The sequence below is a fragment of the Scophthalmus maximus genome, chromosome 16 (genome assembly GCF_022379125.1).
Source record: "Scophthalmus maximus strain ysfricsl-2021 chromosome 16, ASM2237912v1, whole genome shotgun sequence".
Classification (NCBI taxonomy): Eukaryota; Metazoa; Chordata; class Actinopteri; order Pleuronectiformes; family Scophthalmidae; genus Scophthalmus; species Scophthalmus maximus.
Window position 1 is genome coordinate 9,749,956 of NC_061530.1, and position 10,365 is coordinate 9,760,320.

Consider the following 10,365-nt stretch of genomic DNA (forward strand, 5'->3'; position numbering starts at 1 on the left):
ACACACCAGAATTGTGCGTGCGTCTGTATGTGAGTGAAGGTAGGGTAGACCAGGAGGGAAGGAGGCTTATGAGGTCAGCAGGGGAGAAAGGGGAGGAAAGAGGATAGTGGACTAGGGAGAGCGTGTGTGTGTGTGTGTGTGTGTGTGTGTGTGTGTGTGTGTGTGTGTGTGTGTGTGTGTGGCAGGTGTGCATGAAGCAGGGCAGTGGTGGGAGGGAGGGTTTCTAACGTGTGCTTCCGGTGCAGGATAGCTCATTCATCATTCTCACATGGTGGGTTTACTTTGCCAGTGATAGAGAAAGGGGTGAGGAGCAGCACTACAGGGAGGGAGACTAATGTGTATGTGTGTGTGTGTGTGTGTGTGTGTGTGTGTGTGTGTGTCTCGGAGGAGGGGCACGTCAATTGCGGACGAGACCGATGGCCAAACCAGATGTGAAGGTGTGTGCATTTAACTGCTTGTGTGTGTGTGTGTGTGTGTGTGTGTGTGTGTGTGTGTGTGTGTGTGTGTGTGTGTGTGTGTGTGTGTGTGTGTGTGTGTGTGTGTTTATGTGGTGGGGTGTGTCATAGGGTCGGACCTACTCCCCCTTCCTCCCCCGTAGCTGACATACCTGTCATATGCCACTGCTGCCTCCCTTGTTTTGTCCCCCATCCTCACCTGGTGCTGCCTCACCTACGTACAATTTCAACAAAAACCACACAAACACACAGATGCCTCTACATTCCTCTATTGCACAGAGAACCGCACAATTATGCTCAACACACACACACGCTCACACACATGCTCACAGAAGAAGATGTTAAGTTAAAGGTGGTCTTCTTTTAGATGACGTCCCACTACAATTGTGTGTGTGGGTTCAGAGATGGGTCAGGTGACATAATGGATGATCCCATCATGTCTCAAACAAACCTCTGCCGCCATGACAACAGCAAAAATATGCAACAGACTGTCCTGAGAGAGGAGAGGAGGAGTTGGGGGGTCAAAGGACACGAGGAGTCACATCCTTCATCAGTGTAAACTTCAGCCTCTGCAGCGACTTCACACAACCCCCCCCCCCCCAAGTTTGTGTCTGTTCAATTCTGAATGAGCTCGACTAAAACGCCTGGCTCTTCTCGGAGGCCGTCTGCTGACCTCTGACCAACAGGATCAGCTTGTTAGGGAAAGCATAAAGGATGAGCTGCAGCCTCCCCTACTGGACACATACCAAACCACAATCTCATGAAAATACGGACCGGACTCTGATCCTGAGTCATCTGACTCTGATTGACTGAACCAATCCATATGAATAAAAGTCTGCAGATGAGGTTATATTTGATGTATTAAAAAAAAAATTAGAAGGGGAGTGGGCAAAGGGGAGATCGCTACGGTAACAGGGAATTGGGAACACCTGGAGTATTCTGGGAGTCGTCATATCATAGACATGCGTGAATAATGCAGTGTAAATGTGCACACAGGGTCCTTGTTCTCTCTTCCTTTTTCCTATAAACACACACACAAACATGCACGCGCCTCTGACCTTGTTTGGGGTCACACAGAGGGGGAACTGAAATGAGTTTCAAATGTTCACATTATTTATTATTGGGTATCATCTCACTGTACAAATCCTTTGCAGATGTTAGCCTCTGGTGCATGCCTGGGCGTGTGTGTTTTGTGGTGTGTACTTTTAAAAGGCGGTTGTTAGTGATTGGTAAGGTATGGGAGTCAGCGCATGTTAAGTGATGGTGCATCTTTGCGTGTGTGTCAGCACACGGTGAGTGACTGGAGAAGAAATGAGCGATGATCTTTATGTGGCAGCTTATTTGTTTTTGAATGCAGGAGCCTCAGAGGCCCCCTAACTCAAGGCACCAGGCCCAGTGCAAGAAGGGCGTCCGTCACTGCACTGTCAGCACACACACACACACACACACACACACACACACACACACACACACACACACACACACACACACACACACACACACACACACACACACACACACACACACACACACACACACACACACACACACACACACACACACACACACACACACACACACACACACACAGAACAAGGAGACAACGAGGGAGCGACGCTGCTCTGTCTTGTGATCAACCCCTTGTGAGATTCATTTGAGAGAAAGTAACTTCTCTCGAGGCTGGGAGAAAGGAGCAGTACGATCAGTCACACACTGGCTGTAGACAGTTTCCCGAGATAAAGAATTTGATCAGTCGAAACATTGTACAGTGATGCAGGTTCACAAAATTTAAAGAAACTCTAATTTTACAGAAAGGAAGCAGGGTATAAGTAAATGTTGAGGGGAAAAAAAAGGTCCAGCACTGTTTAATTTAGAATTTGGGAATACAATATAAGTGGACAGAATTGAAATAAATCAATTGACGCTCACCGGTGAGTATTTTACAGGCTAGTTACAGTGATGTCTTTAAAGCTTTTCAATTTAAATGTAACTTTAAGCCAGAAATTAAAAAAAATAAAAAATAGTAGTAGTGGACATTCAAACTTTTCATGCAGGGTAATATAATTAACAGAAAATACAGCAGAACAGTCAGCCGAATAATAATCATAATAATCATAATTACAAAATGCATGGACGTGTTTGCACTTATAACCACGACCTCAGTATTTTTAAAATTTCTGCCTATTACATTACAACATATGCATTGGAAATCATGCATCCCCAACTTTAAGTTTCCAAACAAACTGATAAAATGGTAATGTGAGAAAATGGTCTTACTTCTTTTGCTAGAAAATATATATATATTAAAAATAATAATAAGGATATATATATATATAATTATATATAATTCTAATTTTATCTAACTAGTTAATGAAATTTTGAACACACGTGTTTTTTAGGACAGCTAAATTCGAAATGCAAAATTAACAGTTGCTCTATTATACCAATACCATTCTGTGTATGATTATAAGTAATGGTAATATTAGCAATATAATAGAATTGATCATTACTAATTAGTTTTACTGGCATTTGTACTAATAAAATACAATCTGGCTCTTCTCAGATGTGGCGTGAAATTGGTAGATTTCAGAACGCCTCTTGAAATAACAATTTTGTTGCCTTTCGGAATAGCTGGACAAAAGGAAACGGGTAAAAAAAAACCTCTATGAACAAATAAGGTCATATGTGGCAATTGTAGTCATGAAGTCAGATTTTACAAACAGCAACGGAGCGAAGCCTTAAAGAGCTGCAGTTCGTCTGAGGTCTGGTGCCAACCAAGCTCTATAAAAAGGTCAACAGTGAATTCGACAGAGACGACTGCACGTTCGCCTCGGGACGGAGGGTCAGCTCCGCGGCCGCCAGGATAGGACTGTTGACCTTTGTGGTGTCAAAGCAGGGGTCTGTGTGTGTGTGTGTGTGTGTGTGTGTGTGTGTGTGTGTGTGTGTGTGTGTGTGTGTGTGGCCTCGGGGGGGATTGAAGGCAGGTCATACATAAATGTGCCCGAATGTTGAACGAGGGACACAATTTGCATTGGGTTTTTGTTGTCGTTTTGTTTTGTGGGTGGTTAAGAGTTGGATATCAGCAAATGAATGAAGCAAATGAATGAATGAAACACACACACACACACACACACACACACACACACACACACACACACACACACACACACACACACACACACACACACACACACACACACACACACACACACACACACACACACACACACACACACAGGTAGAGATGGGGACTTTGGTACTTTGTAAAACACCTCAGGTTTCTGTTTTTGGCCTGCACACTGGAGTGTCCTTGGCAGAAGCTAAATGGACGATAGTAAATAAAAGTGGCCATTATGTGTGGGCTCCAGTAAATAGCTGCTCTCTTGTCTCTCTCTGCTTCAAAAAGAGGGGCGGAAGATGCGATCACGAGGAAAGCCCGTGTCTTTTCTTCTTCAGCCACTACAGGGTTGGGGGGGGTCTGGCTCTCCTCCACTGCCAACCCCCTTCCTCCCCCTTCATCCCCCTTCTTCACCCCCCTTTTCTCCTCTCTCCCCCTTTCAGCTTTCTCTTTCTGCTTCCTGTTATTCCGCAGTTCATTTCTGTCATCCCTCTCCTCTCACTGTCTCCCTGCTGCTCCTGTCTGACGTTAAAATCCCCGGCTTTGCCCGCCCAGTGTTTCTCAAACATGCAGGAAGGGAGAGATCAATGGTGTCCTCGGAGAGAGAATTACACAGCTGAATTTCGATGAGAGCAGAAGAAAGGAAAGAGGAAGGGAGAACAAGTAGAGGCGGGGAAGGCATGTGAAAAGGGAGATAGAGGGAAGACGGATAGTATATCCTTCAAGAGGAGAAAAAAAAGAAATGGGAGGAATGTGGAAAACTATGTGGAAGACTGGATGAATGTGAGTGAAAAGTGCAAGACGTGACGCTTGAATCAGGCAAATAAAGCGTATAATTACAATGCCTGAAAATGAATCTGCATACGTTTAAGGTGTGTGTGTGCGCTGTTGAATTGAGTTATCATCCATAACCGTGAGCCTCTGCCCAAAAATTTCTAATAACAAGTTATTGCCAGTGCCGGAATATCATTTGCTGGGACATTAGTGCGTTTGTCTCTCTCTCTCTCACACACACACACACACACACACACACACACACACACACACACACACACACACACACACACACACACACACACACACACACACACACACACACACACACACACACACACACACACACACACACACACACACACACACACACACACACACACACACACACACACACACACACACACACACACACACACACACACGAAAATTAGATCAGATCTCAATCACCTTTAAGAGCAAAAACAAACAGTATATTTGCATGGCTCCTTGGCTCGGGCAAGTAGTCCAATTTTGCGTTTCAAATAAACTTAGCTTGCCTTCTGTGCTGACCCTCTATAGCATCCTGCACATCCATATGTCAAGACTCACACGAGACAGATAAAATGAATGTCACTTATCGAAAACTTCTTTGATTCGACCATAATTTGGAGATGGCCGAACTGTAAACCTTTTACTCTTTCAGCTCACTTATGTCAAACTGCAGCCTGTTTCTTTCATGTGTCATTTGTGTGTCATCTTTATGAAAAATGTATGTACAGAGCACATGGAATGCAATTCAAGGAAGTAACATCTTATAGATTTTCTTTCCTGTCTGGACTGCATCATCCAAGGCTGCTTACTTGTTTTTTTTGCGTTTGTTCAGTCTGCTGGCTATTCTGTCTATGTCTGTGATAAATCAAGTAAAGCAATAAACATGAAAAAAAAAAAAAGCGAAGCAGGAATAATCCTAATATTCACTGGGTAAGGACCTGGCTGTTCATGTGATAAGTGCCACTCCTAAAATCCTAATGATGCTGCTGGCAGCAGAGAGCCGTATTAAGCAGCGTTTCAAATGGAAGGCCTGTTTCTGGCGGAGCAGGCGCAGGCAGCCACAGAGAGCGGAGCAGCGCAGGAGCCCGAGGAGAACCCGGGACAACACCTTCTCTCCTGGCTCTGAACTCTGCACTGGGCTCAAACGCCGTCAATTACTGAGAGATATACGGGCCCGGCCCCATTTCCACCACTTCACTGAGTCCCCTTCAGTTGCAGCCCACTCGCACTGTAAATTATCACCCCCCCCACCACCCCCTTTCCTCGACTTGCAGCAGTTTGGAGTCACCAGTGAGACCCTGCTCTGTCTCGGTCCGATTCTGTAGGAATTCCCTCCCTCTGTGTGCCAAACCCCAAGCCTTTTGCGAGCCGGAGCCGTGGAGCATGCAGCTGCACACCCTTGTGGACACGCTCACTCGCAAACATTGATTTAAAGACGCACAAATGCATACAAATGTTCGTATATGGTGTATAAAAATCCCCTGGAGCCATAGATCATTGGGAACAGGTAGAGAGTTTAGCATGCACGCGCCCGCACACACACACTTGCACACATGCACAGGCTGTAGATCATTGGAGGTGGGCAGGGACGTCAACACTCCCATACACAGTGAGCCTTATTGCAGAGTTTAATAGAGGAAAGCCAGCATGAATCCCCACAGTCATTCTGTTCCACTCAAACACACCATTCACAACACTCTGGCCCTGTGTGTGTGTGTGTGTTCATATTCACATGCATATTCCTACATACTGTACATTGTGTGCTTCAGTATGTGCATGCGTGTGGTGAGACATGTATACAATATGCATATATTAATGTGATTGAGTGTGTTCTCATGCAAACGTGACATACTCTGTGTGTGTGTGTTTGTGTGTGTGTGTGTGTGTGTGTGTGTGTGTGTGTGTGTGTGTCAGGATAGGGTCCATATTGACCCATCAGTGCTGCTCTGTCACCTCTTCTCTCTTTATGAGTCTAGCCTTTTAAAAGCACACAGGATTTATGGTCAGTTTGGGCGCAATCTCAGACACGGTGTGTGTGTGTGTGTGTGTGTGTGTGTGTGTGTGTGTGTGTGTGTGTGTGTCTTTGAGTGTGTGTGTGCGTGGAAGTGCGAGTGAAAGTGTCAAGTCAAGAAGATTCTTTTTTTTCCAGCCCCAAACACCAAACCTAAACGTAGAAAACGAGGATATATGGAAGAGAAGAGTGCTATAGTAAAGGTGCCGCTGGGAATTCTCTACTGTATTATTCTGACAACATTCAACTAATCTATTGCCCGTCTTGGAGTGTGAATGAAGGCGATAAGCAACGAATGAATGAACCAGGTAAGAGTTTTTCGGTTTAATCAGAAATAGTTATCTGTGCACAGTTCAGCTGGGCTTCACATTACACCAGACACTGGGAAGATAAATGACATGCTCAATACTATAATGCAAAGAGTGAGGGAAAGAATTAGAGATGCGTACATAAAGGGAATCTGGGACCGTTGAAAAGTAAAATCACTACAATGTTTTCATGTCTCAGTAAGATGTTTAGTTCAGGGGTGTAAACTATCCAAGAAGTGATGTATATGTGCATTGACCCCAAACCAGGTTTGTCTGTGTTAAAACAGAATCCTTCATGTAAACACGGTGATTAATGTCGATATTAACGTTTGCACACACACACACGGACACATTCCGCATGTTATTATCGCATATGGATACCAGTGGTGCACACGACTTGACAGCTTCCTCTCTCTGTGACGCAAAAATTCCCACGTCATCTTCAAAATGCTCTGCCTCCAAATTGATTTCACATTGCAACACCCCTCAACCAAGCTAATTCTGCTCTCTAAAGGAAGCACCCACAGATTTGTTTTGCTTAAACCTCAGAGAAGCAGACATTTTTGTCATTTTTTCTTGAGACAATACACATCTTTTTGATGTGAGGTGTAATTCTACGTAATTGTGGATGGAGTCTGATGTGTGGTCCATTTGCCTCATTAATGGGGCAGACGCAAGCCGCTCAGCCAAGAAAACGCCTATTGTTCCCTGCGCCTTCCCATTTTTAATGTGCAGCATTAGTCCGGCAGTTGTTAGTGCTAGACCATAGTGCTTTGCTGATGGTCAAATGACAAAGTCTTAATAGAATATAGTGGGACGGGCAGGACAAAGGTGGGCAATGTTCAGCTGGATGCAGCCAATTTCTGTGTGAGAGGCCTGCCTAAAAACCCTATTCATAGGCCGTCTAATGCTGGTGCGTAATTAAATGTGATTACTGGAGCAGAGGGCTTCTCTCTCCCTCTCTGAGGGCCACACACAGGACTGGAGGCAGCGTGCATGCGCTCATTAAGGAGGCGCTAACAGATGTACACAAGCAACGGCCAGAGGCATACCTAAAAGGCTAAGCCATATCTCTCTTTCCCTGACACACAAACATAAACACGAGGGGGAAAAAAAAAAATCATGCATCTCCAAAATGTCAACTTTTCAGACGCTAAGAAAAGCAGGATTGAATTTGAAAGGAAATTTGCCCAAGGGTGGTAGAATTTTTTTTTTAACCGAGGCGTATGTAATCCTTCAACTGGAGTTAAAACATAAATTGGAGTTGCAAGGTTTTTGTTTTTTTCCTGACAGTATGTAGCCAACCAAAGTCTCACCAAAATGCACAAAAACAAACACATACCAAGTTAAGCAGTGGTAAATAAAAATCAGGCTCAACTATGACCTTCAGTCAGTGATAATCATAAGCCAAACAAGCAGAAATATAAACAAAAATCAATTATGGTTTCCATCAACAGACGCACACGCACCTTTTCTGGACTGCTCTCCGGTCCAGTTTCCTGGGCAGACACAGTCCCCTGGTGCTCATGGGAAATAGTGAGCATGCCAGGCCCCACAAAGGCGTCCTTTCAGTCGCCCGCATGCTTGACCTGTGCAGGGTCAGCGCTCTGCTTTGTGCCCCGTGACCCCCGAGTGACCCGGGGTCACGGTGAGGGCCCGAGGTCAAATCCAGATGCCTGCGTCTAATTTCACCCCAACTGGGTTATCCGTCCAGATCTGCACGGAAACCCCCCCCCCCCAAAAAGAAGAAAAAAAACAACTACCTCCACACATGAGTCCCATAGAGATACATAAGTACGCTGCTGTCTAATTGGACTACTGTGGAGTAGTGCTCACACTCAAGCTCTCTCTTACTCTGTCTCACAAACACACACACTAATACCCCATCCCCTGGTTTTAGGTCTATCTTGAGGGATTAGGGGGGCGCGCGCACACACACACACACACACACACACACACACACACACACACACACACACACACACACACACACACACACACACACACACACACACACACACACACACACACACACACACACACACACACACACACACACACACACACACACACACACACACACACACACACACACACACACGGGGGGGGGGGGTGCCAGGCCTGGCCGAGGGTCCACCTTGAGGGATTAGGTGCAGAGAGACAGGACCCTCCAGCCAATCAACCGGTCTGTCACATTGATTTTGAGGGGTCACTAGTGCACAATGGCCAGGGTTTTCCTGTCTTAACCTCTCTGATCATACACATATGCAGGGACACACACTTGCAAACACAGTGACAATTAACTTTATTTATATCACACATGTAAAAGGCAATGCTGGAAAGGTGCCCTGTGGGTGGGGAAACAGTAAGAATAGCAAACAATGAGCAGTCAAAAATAGAAAGTACAAGAAACTAAGACTGAATAGGAGGAAAAAAAGCAAGAAATCCTGAGATTAAATTGATGATATTCAAGTTTGTAAGTTTGTGTGTTGTCAGATGAGACTGAAAGAATGTACAAATTCTTCAGGCGGGACTTTCCTCCTTCCTTGGGGGAAAGCACACCGGGCCGGGGGGAAAGCGCCCAGGTCAGATCAACCCCCCCATCCAACCCCTCACCCCGTCTTCTCTATCCTGGTCAAACAATACAATAGTCATTCATCAGAGAGGGCACCCACAGGCACTTTGAATGATGGAAAGAAACCAGGCAACGGCTAGCAGCGCTTCAGGTGTTAAAGCTGACTGTATTCTCCAACGTCATCCACAATTGCCCTGTCCTGTTTCAGACTATTCTTTTGTTCCAGCTCACACCTTTGGCCCTCACATCCCCCTGTTGCCCGTTTCCCTTTCCGGAAGGGGAATCTCTGAGGCATTCGAAAAAACAGGAATCATGCATGTCTACTGGTATTTTTGTCATTACAGAGCACGTCAGTGGTGGAAGAAATACTTACAGAAGAGATACAACATTGTAAAAATGCTCCAATCCAAGTTACAGTTCAAGGTCCAGCATTCACAATATCAAAAACTAAATATATTTAAAGTATCAAAAGTATAAGTACTGCATTGTATGTATATATTATAGTCTTTTACCTCTATTGTTTATTGTATATTTTTGCCAATTCATATTTATATTTCTACCCCTTTCCAGATGCTGCTGCTGTAAAGAGTGAATTTCCCCGGCGTGGGATAAATAAAGTACTATCTTATCTTATCCAGAAAAATTGCCAGTGTGACTGATATTTTATATTACTACTACATGATTAGATAGTAAATAGTGCTGCATCAGAAATTAATTGTTTTTTGCTGGATCAAGGTGCAGCCACTTCACAACTTTTATATACACTCAACCCAGGAGTCAGGCCTCCTCCAAAAGGGTCACAACAAACGTCTGATGGGGTTATAAGATGATTAATGTGGTAGAACAGATAAAATAACATTAATCTTTTTTTCCCTTCTTTTTGTGCAAAATAGTGGAAAATAAAATATTTGATCAATTTAGACAAACGATGCCAAAAGCCAAAATGGTTGGGAATCAGTGGTTAATATTTTAAAGACATATTCCCCTTTATCTTCTTTGATATATATATATATATACTTAAAAAATTACATTAAGATTTTACATTAAAAGGCATATATATATATATATATATGCCCTTTGATGTAAAATCT